This window comes from Kogia breviceps, chromosome 4, assembly GCF_026419965.1.
Source record: "Kogia breviceps isolate mKogBre1 chromosome 4, mKogBre1 haplotype 1, whole genome shotgun sequence".
Taxonomy (NCBI): Eukaryota; Metazoa; Chordata; class Mammalia; order Artiodactyla; family Physeteridae; genus Kogia; species Kogia breviceps.
In genome coordinates, this window is record NC_081313.1 from 145,451,047 (window position 1) to 145,473,177 (window position 22,131).

General features: G+C 44.5%; 1 long non-coding RNA gene and 1 pseudogene across 1 annotated transcript; one reads left to right on the top strand and one right to left on the bottom strand.

Annotated features, from left to right (window-relative positions):
* Positions 1-22,131, bottom strand: part of LOC131755463 (RNA/RNP complex-1-interacting phosphatase-like) — a 177,115-nt pseudogene that overhangs the window by 94,511 nt on the left and 60,473 nt on the right.
* Positions 547-20,859, top strand: LOC136794180 (uncharacterized). The gene is made up of 2 exons (XR_010840563.1): positions 547-661; positions 20,335-20,859. It is a non-coding gene; the product is annotated as an uncharacterized lncRNA (long non-coding RNA).

A 22,131-nucleotide genomic window follows, 5' to 3' on the forward strand; every position in this document is an offset into this window, starting at 1 on the left:
AAAATGGCAGTGCCATGAGGGCAGGGCATTTCCTATTTTGCCAGTACTGAGCGTCCAGGGTCTGGTGCCTAGCACAGGCTAAATACACGGCATTTTTGTGAACAGACGCCGGGATTCCGGCTGTCATATTTAATGAGGAATTATAGTCTTATTTTGCGGCCGGGGGGGGGGGTCACGGTACGTCAAGGGCGGGAGTCGAACCCGCCACTCCAGGCCCCGAGGGGTCTCGGGCCGGTGGGGGTGGCCGGGGGCAGCCGAAGACGTGCGTGCGTGCGTGAGAGCGGGCGAGTCCACGGGGCGGGGCGCGCGCGCCGCGAGTGGTTCATCCAGGCCCCGGGCTCATTGTGCTCGCCTCACGCCGGCCCGAGTTCGCGGCAGCGCTGGAGGCCCCGGGCCTGTGACCACAAAGAGGGAGCCCCGGGCCGGACGGGAGCGCGGCGGCGGCGGCGGCTAAGGCCCAGGCCAGGCCCCCTCCCCTCAGCCTCCCGCCCGCCCGCCCTTCTGCCCCGCCTCCGCCGGCGGCGCCGCGCCCCTCTTCCTACCGCCAGACTAGCAAGGTGCGGGGGCCGCGCGCGAAGACATGGCAGAGAAGCTGGAGCTGAGGCTGTAGTCGCCCGTGGGGACCGAGCCCGCCGTCTGCCCGTGACCGCTGCCGGTGTACGTAAGTGCCGCCCGTCCCCTCCTCCGGGACCCCCGCCCCTCTTCCCCCAGGGCACGCGCTGAGCCCACCGAGAAACGGAGCGAGTCGAGTCGCCAGACCCTCTTTGGAGCCCCCCTTCCTGCCCCGCCGTGGTTCTCCGCGGCCGCTTGCAGCCCCCGCGTGCAGGGTGGGCAGAGGGGAGCCGGCGCCGGCTGGGGGCGCGGACTCGGCCGCGGGGACCCCCCGCTTCCGAGGGCCGCCCGAGCCTGGCTCCGGTTGGCTCTGCAGGCCTGGGGACCCTGGTCCTGGACTGCCGGCGGGGTGACCCTTCTGTACTTTATGATCTGACATGTAGGCTTTGTTTTTCCTGGTAGTTTATTCTTGGCGCTGTCAACGTGCTTAGTTTTTTTTTTTTTTTTTTAATTTTTGAGGACACGCTTTCCTCCCTCTCTCCAGTTTTTTGTGTTTTTGTTTTGTTTTAGTTAGGCATTTTGTCCCTGTGATCTTCAGTGGCCTTTGGAAAATGACATGCCAAACGAAAATTTACACAGGCGTCCGGTGATTCCAGAAATGCAGGGTGTCCGGCCAGGTGGGCACCGGCCTCTCGTCTCCGGTGGCGGCGTGGTGCGCGTGTTCTTTTCCCAGGGTTTACGCTTGGGCCCCGCAGCCCACCTTTGGGAGGGAAAGCGCAGCGGGGGCCTTGGGCCGGCGCCTTTGTGGCGCCCTTTGGTGCGCTTGGCCTGCAGGGGACCGGCCTCCAGGGGACCCGACGGGGAAGCCCGCGCGACCCGCCCCTCGCGCGGGCTCCGTGTGTGTTCGTTTGTGGAAACTGTGTCGCAGCCGTGGGCGGGGTCGGGACGCTGGGACCGCCTGGGAGCCGATGTTGACTCCAGGCCCGGGTTCTCCGCACTTATCTGAGGTCCGAGGGTTTCCAGCCCGCCACTGCGCACTGGCGCGTTCTATTTTGCTCTTCCTGTGCCCGGAGGCGCGGCTGAGCCTGGGCTCTGGCTGTTCCGGTTGGGTAACTCCGGGTGGCCCGGGTGGGCGGCCTGAGCAGTGGGCAGGGCGCGGAGACATCCCAGGGGAGGGAAACTGAAAGTGGGGAGAACCTTCAGAACTCCAGCTGATCCACTTGCCTCGCCTCCCCGCCCCTCTTAATGCACTTGTCATGTATGGGTTGGCTGGCCGGCGCATTTTTCAAAATGTAATCATTTGTTTATCCTTCGTAGCCGTGAAGCATAGTTCACTTGTTCACAGTTGTAGCAGTTTTGACAGATGATCGTCGTCAGGTGGCAGAGCAATCCTGTCATCCCATTTGCTGCCCTTTGGCGCCAGCTTGCCTCTAGCCTCTTGGCTGCTAATCTCCTCTCTGTCCCTAAGGTTTTGGCTTTTCCAGAAAGTCGGGTAAAGGGAACAACAGCACGTAGCTTTTTGATTCTGGCTGCTTTGGCTCAGCAAAACCTATGCGAGATTCATGCCTGGTTGGTTTGTTGTTGTTGTTGTTGTTGTTTTAAATATTTATTTATTTAGTTATTTACTTGGCTGTGCCGGGTCTTAGTTGCGGCACATGGGATCTTCATTGCCGTGTGCAGTATCTTTTAATTGCGGTGTGTGGGATCTAGTTCCCTGAGCAGGGATGGATCCCGGGCCCCCTGCATTGGGAGCGCAGAGTCTTAGCCACTGGACCACCAGAGAAGTCCATCATCCCTGTTGTTGCAGGTATGAGACGCCACTCACTTTTCTGGCTGTGTTGTATTCCATTTTCTGTTTGTCCATTCCCTTGCGGGTGGCAGGACTTGTGGGATGTTTCCAGTTTTGAGCGGATCAGGAATCAAGCTGCTGTAAACATCCCAGGGCAGGTTTCCATGTGAACTTGGGTTTTACCTCACTTGAGAAAATACTCAGGAGTGGGACTGGGGTCTGTGCTAAGTGTATGTTTAACAACCCTTGTGCATCTTAGAAATTGGTTATTTTTCAGTAGTGGAAGAGCTTAGAAATGGTGGGAAGTAGGGATCAAAGTTCATACTTTTGCGTATGGCTATCTAGACACAATATCCATGTCCTACATGCTTCCAGCAGCATTTCTCAAGAAGACTATCCTTTCTCCTCAAAATTGGCTTTGCAGCTCTGTTGAAAAATCAATTGTCCTTATATGTGTGGATATGTTTCTGGGATCTACGTTCTATTTGATTGACTTCTTATATCTGACTCTTGGTTATAATATATTCTTTCACTGATTTCTTTTCACTTGCTCATGTAAATAGTCTCCCAGTAATATAGCCTTACCATTTTACTGGACATACCTAGGTATACCTGAAATGCATTTGATAAATCGATGGAACTTGCACTCAAACTAGGGTTACTTTCCAAAAACACTGAAAATGTTGAGGTGTAAACACGATGTCTTCTATAGCCTGCCTGCCTCAACCAAGTGTATGTTAACACACCCCCACGAGGTATTTTGCATGTGTATGGCACTGTTGAGTCTGGGGAGTATGAGAGTGGTATGTCCTGTCTATCCCAAGAGATGATCATAGGACACAAAGGAAACATTAAGGAAATAGATAGGAAGAGTCAAATGCCAAATGTTCAAATATTTCTCATGTGCTTTTAATATTTACATTGAGATAAATAAGCAAATTATTGTAAAATAAAATACAAAAATTTAGAGAATATTTCAAAATGCTCTTTCTGGCCAGATGAACAAGATACTAGGAATAAATAGTGGAATTTTCTGGAACCAGCTTGTCTTTCCATTTTTAATCACTATTGAGTGATGGGGTTGTGTTTTATTCAGTCTATTGTACATGTGGTTGTGAATAAGATGGAACTCCTCTCAAAAAGAGAAATGAGCACAGAATATATGTTGTCAGCTTTTCTAAAATATTTTTTCACGTTCTGACTCATTTTTCTTTGTATTGGCATTTCAAGGGATTTTGATTTTTAATTTGACTCTTAAGAAACCTTGATAACTTCAGTGAAATCCCATGAAGATAATATAAACAACTGTAATGGAAAATGAAAAGATGATAATAGCAACCAGCACTGTGATATTTCTTGTCAGTGTTCTTTAGAATTTAGAATAGTAACAAATCCCATATTAATTTGACTTTTTGAACTTTGGCCTTTACTTTGGTGGAAGAAGTTCCTTTCAGTTTGCTTATTATCTGTTTGCAATTAAAAACAATTTATGGGCTTCCCTGGTGGCGCAGTGGTTGAGAATCTGCCTGCCGATGCAGGGGACACGGGGTCGTGCCCCAGTCTGGGAAGATCCCACATGCCGCGGAGCGGCTGGGCCCGTGAGCCATGGCCGCTGAGCCTGTGCATCCGGAGCCTGTACTCCGAGCAATGGGAGAGGCCACAACAGTGAGAGGCCCGTGTACCACAAAAAACAAACAAACAAAAAAAAACAATTTATGACCATACTTTGATATGATCATCTTAGAGTTGTATCGAGGGAGGATAGTTATGCAAATACCTATATATCTGTGGGTTCAAGGAAGTTTAAAGGCTTGATATTTGAATCCTGTGGAATGTAGCCTCCTTTCCCAGAGGGAAATGAACATATACATGTACTTAATGTAGTTTAAAATAAAGCAACACCTGTTCGTAGAGGCATCTTCTATTCCAGGCATGTTTAGGTATAGGGAAGGGGAACAAGAGCTATAAAACATAATTCTTGTCTATAAGGAGTTTACAGTTTAGGGGGGCTGAGGGCACTCCATGACTCAACGAGGATGAGCCTGATGCAGGTGGCTACACGGTCACCTTTGGATAAACTCTGCTTTAGGAAAGACCAGCCTACTCTTACTCTGTTAAACTCGTTAATGCGGTGTCCAATAAACCTGAATATCAAGCACAAATGCCACTTTAGAAATGTTTCCAGGGGGGCTAACAGCCAACAAGTTAATATGATTCCTCCACACTTGACACAACTCACCAGAGGTCTTGAATTCGGTGAGCATATGGACCTCCTTTAAGAAAGATCACCATTTAAACTTGGAATGCTAAGTTCTAAGAGAATGAAGTAAGTAATAAGTGATATTCAGGTTCAGAGGTGGAAGAGAAAAGAGGTCTCACCTTGAGTAGAACATTTTGTTGGATTCTCCAAAGTGGCAAACAATAAGGAGAACACTAACCAAGTAAGACTCTGAATAAGTTGAGAAATAAGATGAAAGCCTAAGATGAGGGTCAAAATGTCCCCTAGATTTAAGGACACACTTAGGTTGAAAGGGAAACTATTGAAAAAGATGCAGAAAATGCTAAATATTTCACAAAATATTTATTAGAACAAAAATCTATTAGAATAAACCAACTTAGCAAAGTTTGTTTGCAGAATATGAAAGCAACATACACGCATCACTTGCATTTCTGTACATTAACAATGAACAATCCAGAAAAGAAATTAGGAGAACAATTCCATTACAAAACCATCAAAAAGAATAAAATACTTAGGGATAAGCTTAACCAAACACATGAAAGACTTGTACACTGAAAACTACAGCATTATTGACAGAAATTAAGGAAGACATAAAGAAATGGAGAGACATCCATGTTCATGAACTATTGTTAAAATGTCCATTTTACACAAAGCTATCTACAGATTTAATGCAATGCCTATCAAAATCCCCTAGTTTTGCAGAAATAGAAGAAACTACTCCAAAATTGATATGTAACCACGAAGGAGCCTCAATAACCAAAGCAAACTTGAAGACCTCACACTTCCTTTTGAAATGAAGTTTTCTTGTTATTGTGGGTTAAAAATCCAAAGTCCTAAGTGTCCATAGATTATCCTCCTAAATTTATATTTAAATTTAAATTTATATTTAAAGCTCTGTCATTCTCAATGACAGGGCTTGCAGGGCCTGAGTGGCATTGAGGGCTCCTTCAATATCTGTAGCATGGACTCCTGTCACTGACATGCTGTGGGTATCTCACAGCCTTGGCTGTTTTACCAGTTTACCAAGTCCAGGGTGAACCATGCTCAGAAAGGGCCCCATGCTTGCTTGGTTTCATGCTCTGCTATTGCTGTCTTGACATTCTTAATGATTTTATCTTTGAACTTACGTTTTGTAAGTAAAGTTTACGGGACAATAAAATATACCCATGAGCAGAGGAGACATGTGCAATATGTGTGTGTCTACCACAATTCCTGCTGCCCTATTCACATCTAGTTTTCACCCTGCTTACGGTGTGCTTTCCATGACATGCTTATCTGATAGCCATTTGGAGTCTTACTGAGTTCCACCAGAATTCTGTGCTACTGGTCACATCCAAGACTAAGTCAAGGTGTTAACAGCTCTGGAGGCCATGCTTTCCATTTGAATCTGAACTTACTTCTAACAGAAAGAAAGTAGTTGTGTTTTAAGAAACAAGAATGTCCAACGAATCTGATCATATCCTTGCTTACTTGTTTTACTTCCCAATATTAGCCAAACACTTCTGCTGAAAAAGATGACATATATGAAAAAGAGAAGACACAACAACCCACAGAACCCATTTAGGGCTCACCCCCATCTAGTATGATGTCATCTTATCTCGATTGTATCTGAAAAAAGAATTTACTTGGGCACATTCACAGGTTCCAGGTGAACATGAATGTGGGGAGGACACTATGTACCCCAGTGCAAATACTTTCAACAACACTTTTTGTTTGCAGTTTCAACAAGAGGCACTCTATTTTCATTTTGCACTGGAGCCCACACACTATGTCACTTCTGACTGTTAGAGCCCGTGTTGGAAAATGGGGCTTCACGACATAGCCAAGTGAGTCTGTCAACTGAATGCTAGAATTATCCAGACTTACCCACTTTGTTGCAGCAAGGTGGTTCCAGGCAAACCCATGTGAGAGGGGCGTGTCCACAGTGGAGCAGAGAACTTTTGTCTCCTATCACCAGACTCACTCCCAAGATGAAGGAAAGAAGAGCTTAGCAAATCATGGCCAGTTATTCTTCCCAACTTTGCCCGTCAAGTCGGTCACCTCACCTAGCCAGTGTCAGTGACTATAAGAGCAGGGAGGTTAAAAGTTATACTAATCAAATTCCCTTCACATGGTGGTACCATTAGGAACGAGAAGGGAAATTGTCACTAGTGGTCCCCTGTTTTTTTCAATCTCTTAACCCACTCAACGATGCCTTTAAGCCTGTAATTAACGGAATATGGGTCTCCCTTCAGGAAAAACAGACCTTTACCAGGACAGTCCTGCTCACACTTTTATGGGGCTACTCACTTGAGTGGCCTCCTGGAACTGCTGGTGGACGACTTCGAGCTTCATCCGAAAAGTCTCTGATATGGGTGAGAAATTGCTTTAATTTAAATTAACTCCAAGGCTACTCATATCCAATGACCAGAAACAACTTTTTGTTCTACCAGCCATCCACATCACAGCTAACCAGAGACATCTGATGAGGTTAAATGACAAACTAAGATTAAATACATAAAAGCATCCAGTAGTACAATTCAGAAATCATAGAAATGTTGCAAATTTAAAAGTACACCTTTGCCAGTATCAAATTCTTCACAGAGAAATTAAAAGGGCTCACATTAAACGCTCTTATGAATTAAGGTCCCGAAGTATTAAAGCCCAAGCTTGAAATCAAGTGTCCTTGTTACTGTGGGTTGAAAATCCAAAGTCCTAAATGTCCATAAACCATCCTCCCAGATGTACATTTTGTTCATGCTCAGTGACAGGGCTTTCATTGCCTGAATGGGACTGAGGGCTCCTTCAGTATCTGTAGCTTGCACTTCCGTCACTGACACGGGTGTGGGTCTCGCAGGGCCTTGGCTGTTTTATCAGTTTATCAAGTCTCTCATGAACCGTGCTTTTAAAGAGTCTAAAGAGTTACTAAGATACAATCTGATTTTACAGCACTATCCCCAAAATTTAAAAACAATATCAAAAGAAAGCCAATCCCCCACTCCTAGAAGAGTGAAACTAGGCACATTTTTGTTCCCAGAATCCAGTACAGAATTTGACCAAAGAACATAGAAGAAACTCAATGGCATTTGGGACAAAGATAAAGTCTCTTTGGTTTTAGCCTCACTAGGATGTCCATTCGTTTATGCCATTTAACTGCAATTTCTGACCTGTGAACTTCGAACCAGGAGGAATCTTTTAGCCTGACGTTGGTTTGTCACTATGAATTTGCCACGTGCAGGCACAGCCCTGAGCATCTGTCACACATGGACTCTTGAGTTATCCTTCCCCTGTGATGACCCTGTGGTTCACACTGCAGTACTGAACTGATTATGGGTTCAGTCGAGTGACATTACACCTCCAGTTCTGATGCGTAGATTTGACAGCCGTATGCCGCCATGGCCATTTTCACTGCCTCCTGCTACGGACCTGCATAGACCAAAGGCGGCTGCCTTTAAGAGAACCTTGCTTTCTCCAACATAATTGGAGAAAATCCAGTGTCATCTTGGGTCTACATGTAAAGGGAGTCACTTGAGCCTACGGTAGACCGTATGTGTCAATGCCGACAAGTTCTAGAAAACGTTTCCCTTACAATTGAGTCTTTGTCTCAGTCAAGCCTGCTTGGGAAAAACTGTACCTGAAGAGTAAGGCAAGGTGGACGGCTGCCTGAGACTTTCCTACCCTGTGAACTCCTGCACACTCTCAAGTCAAGTGCCAGGTAAAGGCTCTGTATACTAAAGACCCTCCAGGTGCCTTATTCATTCCGCTCCACGTATCGCTTGGTCACCTGCAACTCCCTAACGCCCTTTTCTGTCAGACCTTTACTTAAGTGGCTCGAAAGAAACAGCCACTCTCCCACGCCATAAGCTGCAGCCATCAGCCAAAATCAAAGTATCGTATGGCTGGTGTAGTGGGTTGGATGGTGGCCCCCCAAAGAATATATCCATGTCCTAATCCTTGACTGTTACCTCATTTGAAAATAAAGGTTTTGCAAATGTTATTAAGGACCTTGAGATGGGATTTCCATCCTATATTACCTGGATGGGTCCCAAACAGACTGACAATTGTCCTCATTATACAAGCAGGGCAGAGGGACATGTGAGACAGACAGAAGAGAACATACAGACACAGAACGGGGGATGTGAGGACAGAGACAAACACTGAGTGAGGTGGCCTCAAGCCGAGGAAGCTGGCAACCACCAGAAGCTGAGAGAGGCACGCGACAGAATCTCCCCTAGAGCATCTGTAGGGAGAGCAGCCTTGCTGACACCTTGATATCACACATCTGGCCTCTACAACTGTGAGATAGCAAATTTCTATTGTGTTAAGCCTCCAAGTTTATTAGTCTCCCAGCAAGCACGGGACACTTATACAGCAGGCATTAAACCTTTTCTAGGCTTCAGCAGTTTACTGCACAAACCTAAATATTTTCAAACAGTCAGAGGTCTCAACATCCCACCATACATTAAAGACCAGGGCACTAGACTACCTTCCTTAGCAGTACCAAAATATTTTCCACATGGACACTTTCCTCTCCAAAATGTCTGCTCCTTTCTTTTTATTTCTCAGTGCTCCCAGGTAATGCACCAAATGTTAGGGTCTTCTAATGACCTTCCAGCAAGTACAATGCCTTAATTCCATTTGGTTTGGAATAAATTAGGAAATAAGAGAAAAGAGGGAGGGCCGGATATTCCTGTTACTGCTGATAACCCTGGCTTGAGAATCCAGTTTGAATGAAACGATCACATAACTGAACCCCAGAATTGGGCAGACTTACTAACTAGTAACACACAGAATGAGAGAAACAGAAGACACTCACTCACACTCTCAAGGGAGAGGACAGAATTAGTCAAGGCAAGCATGCTCACTGAATTCTTTTCAAGCTTTCTATATAAGTCACTTGATCATCCTGGGGCAGAGTCAGTAAAGAAGCAGGGCTGAGATGACCCTAGCAGCTCTCTTGACAGGACTGAAACATCAGGAGCAGGAAAGGAACATTCCCTCACTCCCCACCACCACCACCGCCAGCAGTAAAAAGTGATCATCCACATGGACAATGTAAAAGAAATCAGAAACTACGCTAACTCTGATTCACTCTTCGTATACCCACAGCTAATCAGGAGCCTTGTGCAAAAGCATCTTGAGTAGTTGCTAATAAAACTCTTTAGAAGCAGACCCCTCCACATGCCTCAAAGGGAAGATGCAGACCTGTATGCTTCAGGATTTTCTCACCAAAACCCCAGACAATTTCTGTACTACTCCAGCCACGTATGGCCTAGCCCTACCCTCATACCTGTTTTTCTTGGTTTAGTAATAAAGAAACACAGGTGGAAATAAAGAAGAGATATCAGGTAGAAAGCTATAATAGTGGGGAAAATAATATAAGTGAAGTCAAGTACCACCACCATTTACTAGTAGTGAACTTTCAGCACCAACATTAACATTTTTTCCTGTTCTATCTGTAAATAATAACTAATATGTATATAACAATTTTCAATTTAATCAAATCTCATTTTTATAACTAACTACTTCACAACAAGTAACACGCTAAGGCAACATCAATAGATGAAAAAAGGTAGTCCCTGGCCCCAAGGAACGTTGCCCAGGGGAAAACAGAGTTATGTAAACATACAAATACAATACAGTGTAGCGAGTGCAACAATCAGGCATGCAGGAGTGCAAGGGTAGCAAAAAGGAGCGTGCGGTCACAACACTAAAAAGAAGACTGCACAGAAGACATAATACGTACATTGAGTTTTGAAAAATGAAGTGCGTTTCTCAGGTGCCCCATAGGGAGAAAGGATTTCTTGGAGGAGGGAAAAGGATAAAGGAAGGCAGTGAATTGTTCATAGAATCCAGAAGTGAAGTAGGCAATGGCAGGAGAAATGATTGGACACAGGCATCATGAATACTAGTGTGTCTGCATTTTAGCAAGTCCATTCTAAAGGAAACCTTGAGGATCAACTCGCGGGGTGGGGGGCCGCGGGGGGACAGAACTAGTCATTCCTGCCAGAAACACTGGAACCACTTTCTACCAAGCCACCAAATAAAACGACTTCAAAGGCAACATGGTATCCCAGGAAGGGCTTGATTTTTTGTTTGTTTGTTTTTAGTTCATTAGGCCTCACTTAAAATTCTGATTCCACAATGCACTTGCTTTGGGATCTTGAACAACACTCATAACCTCTGCAAGTTTCAGTACAGTAAGTTTATGTGATTACCTTCATCTGTAATATCCCTGTGCTGCAATCTTAATGGAAATTCAAGTTCAGGTCAAAGACAAGTTTCTCTGTGACTTCTCCTCTGAATTGATTCAAAAGCCGTTCTCTCCTGTCCTCATTTGGCTTGTCTAATGGAATCTCATAAGAACTTCTATGACCTCTTTGGTTTTTTGTTGTTGTGGTTGTCTGTTGGTTGTTTTTTAATTGAAGTATGGTTGATTTACAATGTTGGGTTACTTTCAGGTGTACAGCACAGTGATTCCCTTTACACATTCTTTTCCCTTCTAAGTTATTACCAAATATTGAGTAGAGTTCGCTGTGCCATAGAGGAGATCCTTGCTGTATCTATTCTATGCCTTCTTTGAATGACATAGCACTTGTTGTCTGTATCATTTGTATGTCTGTGGTTGCTTTGTGACTGAAAATGAAATGTTTCTATTTGTTCATGTCTCGGCCCTTCCTTAAAAATATGTTCATTTATCTATTTCATATTCATTGACTACATCTTAGACACGGTGTTAACTTCTGCTTCTAGATGTTAGTAAAATATAGACCTTCCTGCTCAAAAGGTCACAGTATTTGTGGGAAAACAAAAAAAATGCACAACCTATGTCTCAAAGAGCTTTGTACTTCCCAAAGACAACACACCTAGTAGGTACAATAAATACACATATCATACGTAAATGTATAAATAGTTAATGGGATTAAAAACTAGAGATAACTGCTTTTCGATTCTGAGGAAATGATGATTATATTTCACCAGGAGCTCAATACCACTCTGAGAATGAGGGCTTAACCCCCGTCCTGACTCAATGCATCGCTTTCCTATATAAAAATACACAAGTCTGTACATACGCTCTAGCAAAAGGCTTATCTGGCATGAATTTCAGATAGCAAGAAGAAAAATTCAAGAGGTTCAGAGAAGCATCCAGAAGCTCACATGATTACCTGGCACTAATGCAACTTGCTTGACAGGAAAATAGAGCTGGAAATCTCACAAAATTAGATGATCTTTGAAGAATTTCAAAACCTCTTGCTATTCACTGGAAATCCTAGAAGAACAGCTTCTTTTAAAATGTACTGATAATATGCTTTACAGCTTAATATTCAGCAGCCTATGTTTTGGCTAAGTCAGCTTCAGGAAAGAAGGAAACTTGTCGTTTAGCTCCATTTACTTTGGAACCTCTGGTTCCAAACATCTACTTCTGTGCTCAGTCATCATCTGTAAAATGGAAGCAACTCTAAAAACACATAGTTACAGAGATGTTGCACAGTTTCATGTGTCATTGTCTTCATTTGTTTCACAATACCAATAACATCTAAGCTACTACTGAAAGAGTGCTATGTTATTTGGGGTCATCTAGTGCAGCTCTGTCAAAGTAAAGAAAAGGAAAGGGGTCTAGAATAACTATAATTTTCCCAAGGGGACACAATTATTTTACGGTAAATCTGGGACAAGAACCCTGATCTCTTTGATCCCATTCCATTGTTCTTTCATTGGGTTCTGAACAAGCCAGAGAAATCAAGAGAAATAAAACTCCTATGGGCTATGTCCCTGGTACAGGACTTGGCAAGATTGGAATTGGAGCACTACATATTAAGAGGTATCTGGGAAATTCTTCCAACTAATTGAGATATACAGACCAGGTACATAGAAAACAGTACATTTTCTGAAGATGATTCTGTGGCATGAACAGAACTGGTAACCGAAGGGGTGTGTGTGCTGGAGTTCCAAACAGGATGGGTGAATTCTTGTTTTCTGGCACCTTGAAGACTCCACCCCAATATGCACATTAAAATAAAAATTAACATTTGAACTGTGTCATATTTAATCCTGCATGCTCGTGTAAGTCAACAAAATATTCTATATATCACTTAAGTTGTCACTTACTTTTAAACTAGATTTTTAATTTCTAAAAGTCTTTTCAAACACAAAACAGAGGTTGCAAAATGGTATATGGGAAGCTGCAGAGATGAAATAAACGTATTTCATTCAGCATAAAGATGAATATCCAAACAACTTCTTCAGAGCCGAAAGTGTCCAAATCCACTGTCTTCAGTTTGTAGTCAAGGCTTCCGAAAAAATATGCTAATGGTTTCCTAATTACCCAAATGCCCCGTATCTGTTTCACTAAGTATCATTATATATCATGGAAAGTTTTCTCAGTGACAGAGAAAGACATCCTGGCTGAACATCCCCCTGCCCGTGACTAACAGATGATGGTCTTCAAGCTACCTTGAAGGCGTTGGAGCCCACTTTATCCATTACTAATAGTAATGGAGGAAAACACTTAATATTCTGTTTGCTCTGTAGTTGTTAAATCACTTCTTCCCTTCATTAAAATGGATGGCCCATGGGCTTCCCTGGTGGCGCAGTGGTTGCGAGTCCGCCTGCCGATGCAGGGGACGCGGGTTCGTGCCCCGGTCCCGGAGGATCCCACATGCCGCCAAGCGGCTGGGCCTGTGGGCTGTGGCCGCTGAGGCTGCGCATCCGGAGCCTGTGCTCCGCAGTGGGAGAGGCCACAACAGTGAGAGGCCCGCGTACCGCAAAAAAAAAAGGATGGCCCATAATTGAGTCAGTTTCCATAATTGGAAACTGAACAAATTTTGTTGGTTTTATTAATGTCATAGGTTTCTAGGGAGGGTCTACTCAATAACTAAGTCTAGTTTCAGTTACAAATAAATTATAATGTAACTTTGAATAAATTAAGCTCATCATAAAGGAAGGATACTGATAGTTGCTACTACCCCTTCACTGAGGGGCTCTTGTAAAACACTAAATAAAGTAACAGAGGTGTATATGCGTGCATATATTTTCAATGATATTTGTACACATTTAAAAAGACCTCTACAGAATGCATTCTAAAACTCTTGAAGCTGTGTGTCCCTAGTTCCCAGGTCTCTCATTAAAACTACTTACATGAACAAAATCGTATCTATTAGGAGAGCTATCAGAGTGCTCCAAATACTACTTCTTGCACTACCTGTCCCAACCCGTTGCCTTCCTCTTCCCATTAGTCCTCAATTTAGAAACCCCGGAAATGTGTTCATTAATTTATGAACATATTTCTTCATTCAGCCAAGAAAACTGATTGATCCCTTCCCAAATTGCAGGCACCATTCTTCACTATGTTTCATAGGCATGTTCAGGAAACACAGCAGTGATGAACACAGATGAATAAACCCTCTTGAGCTGAGGGGGGAGACAAAAGTCAAGAAGCCAATATAAAAATCATAAGTATACATATGTAAATAGAAATTAAATAAATGGATAGAATAACTAGTATATCAGGGAAGTGCTGGAGAAAAACAGCAAGCAGGGAAGGGAGATGGAGATTGTTAGCTGGTAGGAGGAGGCTGCGATCTGAAACGAAGTGATCCATGAGGGCTTTCTGGGGAAGATAAAATGTAAGCGGGAACTTCAGGTTGTGAGAGGGGGCAAGGAGCGCATGCACCTGGGAAGTGAAGGGTCCAAGCAGAGGGAACACGCAGACGGAAAGGCAATGAGGAAAGGGTGGGCTTGGAGGATCCAAGCAGCAGAAAGGATGTCAGAGTGTGGAAAACACAGCGAGCAAAGTGGGAGAAGGAAATAGTCAGAGAGGAAACAGAGGTCCAGATTTCTAGGGCTGTGGAGGCACTTTGAGGACTTTGCTTTTTCTGTGAAGAAGCCATTGAAGAGATGTGAGTGACATGAACTGACTTATGTTTTAACAGGATCTCTCTGGATGCCATGTTGATTAGAGACTGTAGGAGAATAAGGACAAGCCCCAGAAGACCAATAGTTGAATCAAAGAAGTGATTACTCAAAAATGCGCTTCCTCCTCAGTGAGGACACACAGCAGGGATCCGCACATAATGGCCACAAATCACATCAGGCGCTCAGCCTGGGTCTGTGGGACTGTGAGCTAATAATGGTTCTCACGCTTAGAAAGGTTGTTGAAGAAGAAAGAGGACGAGAAGTTACAGAAACTGTATATGGCTCACAAAGCCTAAGATATTTAAAATCCAGAAAATGCTTTCCAACACCTGATGTAAAGCATGTGGCTGGTAGGAGGCACTCAACAAAATTCGGAAGAGGAATACATGAGTCAATTAGTGCCTGAAAACATTGTAAAGTGATAGGTTTCAAGAAACATTTATGCCTTCAACATTAACCTTCACAAATGATGCCATTTCCATTGAGGTTTTGAAAAATATATTCTGGCTTTCAAAACAATAAACCAGAAGGCATTTCCTCACATAAGCAAGGTCATAAACAACTGTCACGTAAAGTTGAAATAGCAACAAATCAAATAATATGAAAAACATTTTTATACATTTTTAAACCTTACAAAGGTTTATTTCATGTTCATTATCTAATTTAATCCTCAAATCAACGCCATGAGATAGTTATTACTTTCCCATTAGAAACAACCACATAGTAAATCCTTAGTGATTGCTCAAGAAAAGCTGAAATCTGGAGTGTTACATCTATTAATGCCCAGGTTGGGTTTTTCCCATGGGAACATTGGATTCTAAAATCAACAGGGATTTTCAGATCCAGATGGCAGGCTAGGAAACATCTTTACTTTCTGTTCCTCCTGAAACCATATTGAAATAAAACTGTAGAAATACCAAAATTAATCAACCAATAAAAGCCAAGACACTTTGGAAGTCATCAACCACAGAAAGATGTCAACACACTTCGAGAAGGCAAACAGTGAAATGGAGGAGCCATGAATAAAATAATGAAGAAAAGACTACCCTAAGTAAGGTCTGCACAAAGCCAGTCAGCTTTTGCTGAGCTCTGGTTATAGTAAAGGGCAGAGGAAAGAAGAGGGGCTGAAAACAAGGAGAAAAAAGTCATTTTAGGAAAAAAAGTTCATTTAATGAGCTCCAGGCAACACTCAGCCTGCTGCCATACTAACTCGTGAATTACAATGCATTGTTGGTAAGCAAGACAAGAAAACAGGGAACAAACAAAACAAACAAAAATCAAGACACTGTTTCTTACTGAACTCTTCCCAAATGAGATCAAGGAATGATGGTTCAATGCAACAGCTGTAAATCATTTCTGCTCTTGGGGAGCTTAGAAAGGGCTTATTTACCCTTTCTTTTCAGACAGAATTTAGGTCTGAGCAAAAGCTTTTGTGGCCTCCAACCCTACAGTTTATTGGGGATGGAAGTCCAAATTTGCTGTGACATACCATAAAAAGAATCTCATCAACAGAGGGTCACACTAATTTTGGAATATATGAATTATGCCCAGTGTTACTTTAAATAGATTTTAAACAAAAATATATAAATACATTTTTGCTCATCTATATGATTCTGGGTTCTGAAACTTCTACATGTCACATGTGTGATATATAACACACAATGTCAGCCCCAGGAGGCAGAAAACACTCCAGTGAAGCAAGGCAAAGAAATGAGTTTTAAACAAGGTAAAGTGCTGTGTAGACCAGGATTGTTCAATTCTTTCCTGTCATGCTGAAGCTTCCAGCTCCTGAATAACAACACGTTTCCCTTGTCCTAGACACCCAAGAGTACGTCTCCTCTCTTGGGCATAAGAATTTCTAGAGTTACATATGTGTAGTCAAGGGTGGACCCAGCTGGCAGACTCACAATGACCAAATTGTGTTGATCGTACTTTAAACTTTCATAGCTCGACGCTCAAGTTGCAATAAATGATATATTTGCTTTCTAGATATGAATGAGATGCCTTACTGGATATACTCCAGGAAGGCCAGAGAAACTGGTTTCTAATCCAAACGGAAAAATTCACTGGTGAATTTCTTTCAGGATAGCCCATGATTTATCTAGAATATAATCTTTACATATCTGGATCCTTCAAACTAGACAAAGGGAAAATCCTAGCTTCAAGCCTCACTTAGAAATGTGGAATGGTGCTATGCTCACAACTGGTGGTCCCTGACCTGTATCTTCTGAGATTAGAACCCAGTGTGATGGATAACCAAGTCATGCATTGAACAAAAGAAGACCTCCTACAGGGCAGTGTAGCTGTTCCTTACAGGTATGGCACTTAGGGCTAAGTACCATAAGGACTACAAGAAAAAAAGGAAAACAAGTAACACATGAAGCATATATGATAAGGAGGCACCACAGTCCAGAGCACGAGCTCTGGAATCACACAGGCTTGGTTCGAATCCCGGCTAAGCCACTACCATCTGTATACCCTGAAGAACAGTCGAAGGTTTAAATGTTGTTTTACCAAATGTCAAAAAAGAAGTGAAGAAAGAACCTATCTGCCAGGAAGGGACATCGTGGGGTGCAGCATGCAGTCAGGTCAGGCTCTGCATCCCCTGCTCAGAAACCTTCACCGCCTGGCTCATGGTGATGCTGGCAGCTGAGCAGCCCTGGAGGAGGTGCTCCAGTCTCCAGGCCTCGCAGAGAAGCTGGAGAGGTCCCCGGAGGAGGCTGGCCACACCCTGGCAACTCTGGGTGCCTCCTGCCCTCAGCTCTGAGCAGGCTCTACTCTCTGGCCCCGTGGTGGGAACGGCTGGCCGATACATACGCAGGGCTGAGGGGCCTGCAGATCTGGTGCCCAGGCAGGGTGAGCTCTGGACGAGAAGGCTTCCACAGTCCCCAACAGTCTCTGCACGGTGGCCCGTCCGGTGCTAAACACCTGCCACCCACAGCGAGAAGTCCCAGCCACTAGAAAGTCCAGAAGGGGACCCTCCCTTTGCCCTTGGGCCAGGGTTTCTCCAGGGGCTGGGTTTGCATGTGCTCCCCCACCCCCGCCTCACCCCCTGCCCCGCCCACCCTTTCTCTGTGATGCGTACAATGGACATGTCACAGAGCCAGGCTGAGCCTTCCAGTGTCCAGTGCGTGCTGGATCTTGAGAAGAGTTAGAAGCTAGGGAGAAGCTCTTCCACTTTTACTCTCTGCTCTCAGATCAGGCAGGCAGCAGCTCTGATATGGAAGCGATGGACACCACACCTCCTTCCCAGGCTATTATTTTCCATTCCGCTCCTGTTTTCCCCAGCACCCCATTTACGGCTTTGGCGGGCACCGATGCCTCAGCAGGCAGCACCTCTGACCCCGAACCTATGGACACCACACCTCCTTCCCAGGCTTTTATTTTCCATTCCGCTCCTGTTTTCCCCAGCACCCCATTTATGGCTTTGGCGGGCACCAATGCCTCAGCAGGCAGCACCTCTGACCCCGAACCTATGGACACCACACCTCCTTCCCAGGCTTTTATTTTCCATTCCGCTCCTGTTTTCCCCAGCACCCCATTTATGGCTTTGGCGGGCACCTATGCCTCAGCAGGCAGCACCTCTGACCCCGAACCTATGGACACCACACCTCCTTCCCAGGCTTTTATTTTCCATTCCGCTCCTGTTTTCCCCAGCACCCCATTTACGGCTTTGGCGGGCACCGGTGCCTCAGCAGGCAGCACCTCTGACCCCGAACCTATGGACACCACACCTCCTTCCCAGGCTTTTATTTTCCATTCCGCTCCTGTTTTCCCCAGCACCCCATTTACGGCTTCGGCGGGCACCGATGCCTCAGCAGGCAGCACCTCTGACCCCGAACCTATGGACACCACACCTCCTTCCCAGGCTTTTATTTTCCATTCCACTCCTGTTTTCCCCAGCATCCCATTTACGGCTTAGGCCGGCACCGGTGCCTCAGCACACAGAACCTCTGACAGCAAAGCTATGGGCACCACACCTCCTTCCCAGGCTGTCATTTGCCAGTCTGCCCCGTCTCCAAGGAGAACCACTACCCATTTCACACCGCTGTTCCAAGATATGAGAACACACCACCCAGTGGTAGCAATGCCTCAGCCCATGCCTCGACTCATTTACCTGCAACACCGGCCAACAGATAGACCAACACTTCAAAGTTATGACAGAAAGTTGAGTAAGTTATACACTTGCAACTTCATTGATTATTATTAACGAGCACAACTGTAGTGCTTAGACTGTAACAAGTACTATTCTAAGTGCTTAGCAAATATTAACTCACTTGCCTCATAATGGCAACCTTATAGCTAGGTACTATTCATAATATTCACCTTTTTGGGGGGAAACTGAGGCCCAGACAGGCTGAATAGCTTGCTTAATGCCACACAGTAAGTTGGTGGCAAAAACCCAGGATTAAAACCAGACCGTCTAGACTTTCATCACTTTGTGGTGTCCCCTTCTTATAAGTTGTGGTTAGGGAAGGGACTAAATTGACAAGACTCTGAACTAAAAGGAGAAGGGAGAAATGAGAAAGTGAGTGATCCTAGAAACTAGAGAAGATTTAGCCTCAATGGTATTTAGTTCAATGGTATTATTCAGTCTACTACAAGGGAGATACTATTATCTTTCTCAGATGCAGGAAATGAAGTTTAAGGAAGAATTTGTCTTAGGTCTACAACTGCCAGAGTAGAGATTTAAATTCTGCCAGTGAGACTTTAGGACACACTCTAAACAACTTTAATCTGTGTCCTTAACTACTGCATAATCCTTGGTTAAGAGTCACACTTAGGTATCAAGACCCAATTGAATACAACACTATGTACTGTCTCCTCTTTCACTTTATTTGCCTGGTGTGTTCATGAATCTTGCCAGGAGCAGAAGAGTTCAGAAAATGGTTATGCACGTTTGCTAACAGAAAGCATTTACTGTTTGATGTGCACGGAGTAACGGAAGGCTTTTTAAAATAAAATATGCCACCAAGTAGTCAAGTGTCACGACAGAGCTAGCCCCGTGGGAGTCATGAGGAGACTAAAATTATCTCCAGTTGTGCAGGTGAGAAAAGTTTAACTAAAGGCAGGTGTAGTTGAGCCAAGCCCTACAGCACAGAAGTAGGAATTTGGATATGCACGAATGGGACAAAAGACATTTGAGGCATGGGAAACAGTTTAATGCAGAATGGATGAGAAATATGCATTAGACCTATTCTACATCAACTGGCTTATTAACTCAGTAAATCAGATTTAGTCAGTCAAAGTAGCTTGAGCTGATTACTTATCCAGGGGATAGCTGTTCAGAGTAATTTTTGTCATAGAACAGGAAATAAAATTGTTGAACTACAGCTTTAGGCTTGCTAAGTGAAATAGATTGCTCTAGATGATTTTCAAGTGACTTACTTGGTACTATTCACAAAATTGGGGGTTAACAATTGCTTAAGAAAACAAAGAGAATTGATTTGAAATAGTACTTGAAGGAGTTACTGTGTAAAGTATCTGTTCAGTAGCTCATGGTAAATGGATGTTTATAATCTCCATTGGACAACCAACTACCTTTTTGCAAATGGTAATGTGAATTGCTGTTGCATACACTATAGTAATGACCACCTATCTAATTTGCTGTCCAAACCAGAAATCTTCTAACAATACTGGTCTCCTAATAAAAATAAGCACGGAGGTAACACACACTGGGTGTCTCCCATGTGCCTGTGCATGCATCTATATCTCACTGAACAGCCCCCAAGAGAGGGACTCCGAGTGTCCCCATGCTGCTGGTGGAGAAACAGGCACAGGAAGGTTCAATAGTCTATCTAGCTGAGATCACACAGAGGGTGGGAGAGCCCGTTTTTAAACCATCTGCCTCCAATTCCAGGTGCCAGGAGCCAGACTCAGCCTACAGCTCTCTTCTGCTCGTCTGGAGGTGAAACCATGTGTCATGATTAGTCAAATCCTGTCTTCACTCATCAAAGGAGCTTGAACACTTGCACGTCCTCCAAGTAGCATGTAGCATAAGCAATAAGATGTTTGCCCCAGTATTGTCCAGGAACTTGGAATCAGCTCTGCCTAGTTAGGAGGAGCCTGTTAAGACTGGAGAGGACCACCGATCTTCCCCCTGGGCAAGTGCCTTTTGACCTCCTGCCATCAGAGGGCCGAAAACTCCAGCCAGAGAATGTGCTGAGCCCTGTTGCCTAGTTACGCCAGCTCAGAATGATGATGAGCACACCTTTTTCCAATCACCTTTCCTCATGCTCCCCATGCCTCATGCTGCCCTGCCTCTTTATTCTTTGTCCCATAGATACCCCAAGCCCCTTGCCTTTGGGGAGGCGGATTTGAGACCTATTCTCACGTCACTTCCTCACTTGGCTGCCTCGTGAATAAAGCTCCTCTTTGCTGCAAACCTCAGCATCTCAGTATTTTGGCTTGCTGGGCCTCAGACAAAATGGTTGGGAGCAGTGGTAAAGGTCCCTTGCCTGCGAAGGAAACTGGTTACTAGTGGTCACGTTGCCGATGTTTTCTCCTCCCGGGGGAGCAGACGTCCTGCTATTCCGGAAAGGGAGGAAGGCAGGAGCTGGACCCTTGCTCTCAGTGTCACCGTCACGTAGGAGCTCGTTAGAAGCACAGAATCCAGGCCCCACCCAGAACTACTGAATAACAGCCTGCATTTAACAAAATCCACGAGAGGCATACCCATATTCAAGTTGGAGAGGCTCCAAAGCTGGAGTCCAAGGAGCTCACCCCTAGGGTCATCCCCTCCTCTGCAGCCAATGAAAACCAAGCAGAGATTCATCCCGAGTGTACTCTGCCTCAGTCACTTGGATATCACGTGAGCTCATTTAATCCTCCCCAGAACCTGCAAATGAGACTGAGGGTCAGAGTGGTCGAGCACCCAAGGTTCCATAAAAGAACATGACCAAGGCTCACTGGAGCCCAGACCTCCAAAGAAGAAGGCCCTTGGGCACAGCATGGCACCACAGCAGCCCAAACCGTGGGCCTGGAGGGTAGGCCATGGTCCCCATGCACAGTTCACACCATTCGACAGATGCCCACAGCAGACCACAAGGCAATATGAGAAGTAAGTTCTGATTGTGGAATGTCTGAATTTTGAGATTTAAAGAAAATCTCTGTTTTGGGGGGCTGGTTAAAACAGTTCTACAAAGGAGTAAAGAGAAGGAATCTCAAGGCCCCTTCTGGACTTAGAATTTAATGCCTATTTATTGAGAACCTCTCCGTGCATTTGCTCAGTCCTACATCAAGACAAACGTCTCTGAGCCCTAGAAGCTTAGGTTCTAAAAAGGCCACAGAAATGGGTGAGACCTAAAAAAATGCGAGAACAATGCAACGGCCTTAATCAGACTGGCTTTGCTTTGCTTTGCTTATAAGTCACTGACTTTAAACTGAATATGGTGTCATGTCTTTATTTTTCTTGAAGTTTTTTTTTAAAGATTTTCTTCCATGGTAAGACTTTTATATTGTATTTTTCTTAAAGTGGAGTGTGGTACATTTACCCTCCAACAGATGATTGCTTATAACTCACCTCGCTTTATTAAGTATACCGCTAGAGGCTTCTATGCCCCTACTAAGAAAAATGCATTTTCAGGCCCATTCAAACCAATGAAAATCCAAGTTTTCAGAGCACAAGGTAATGAAAATTCTCTCCATCGGCATCTTT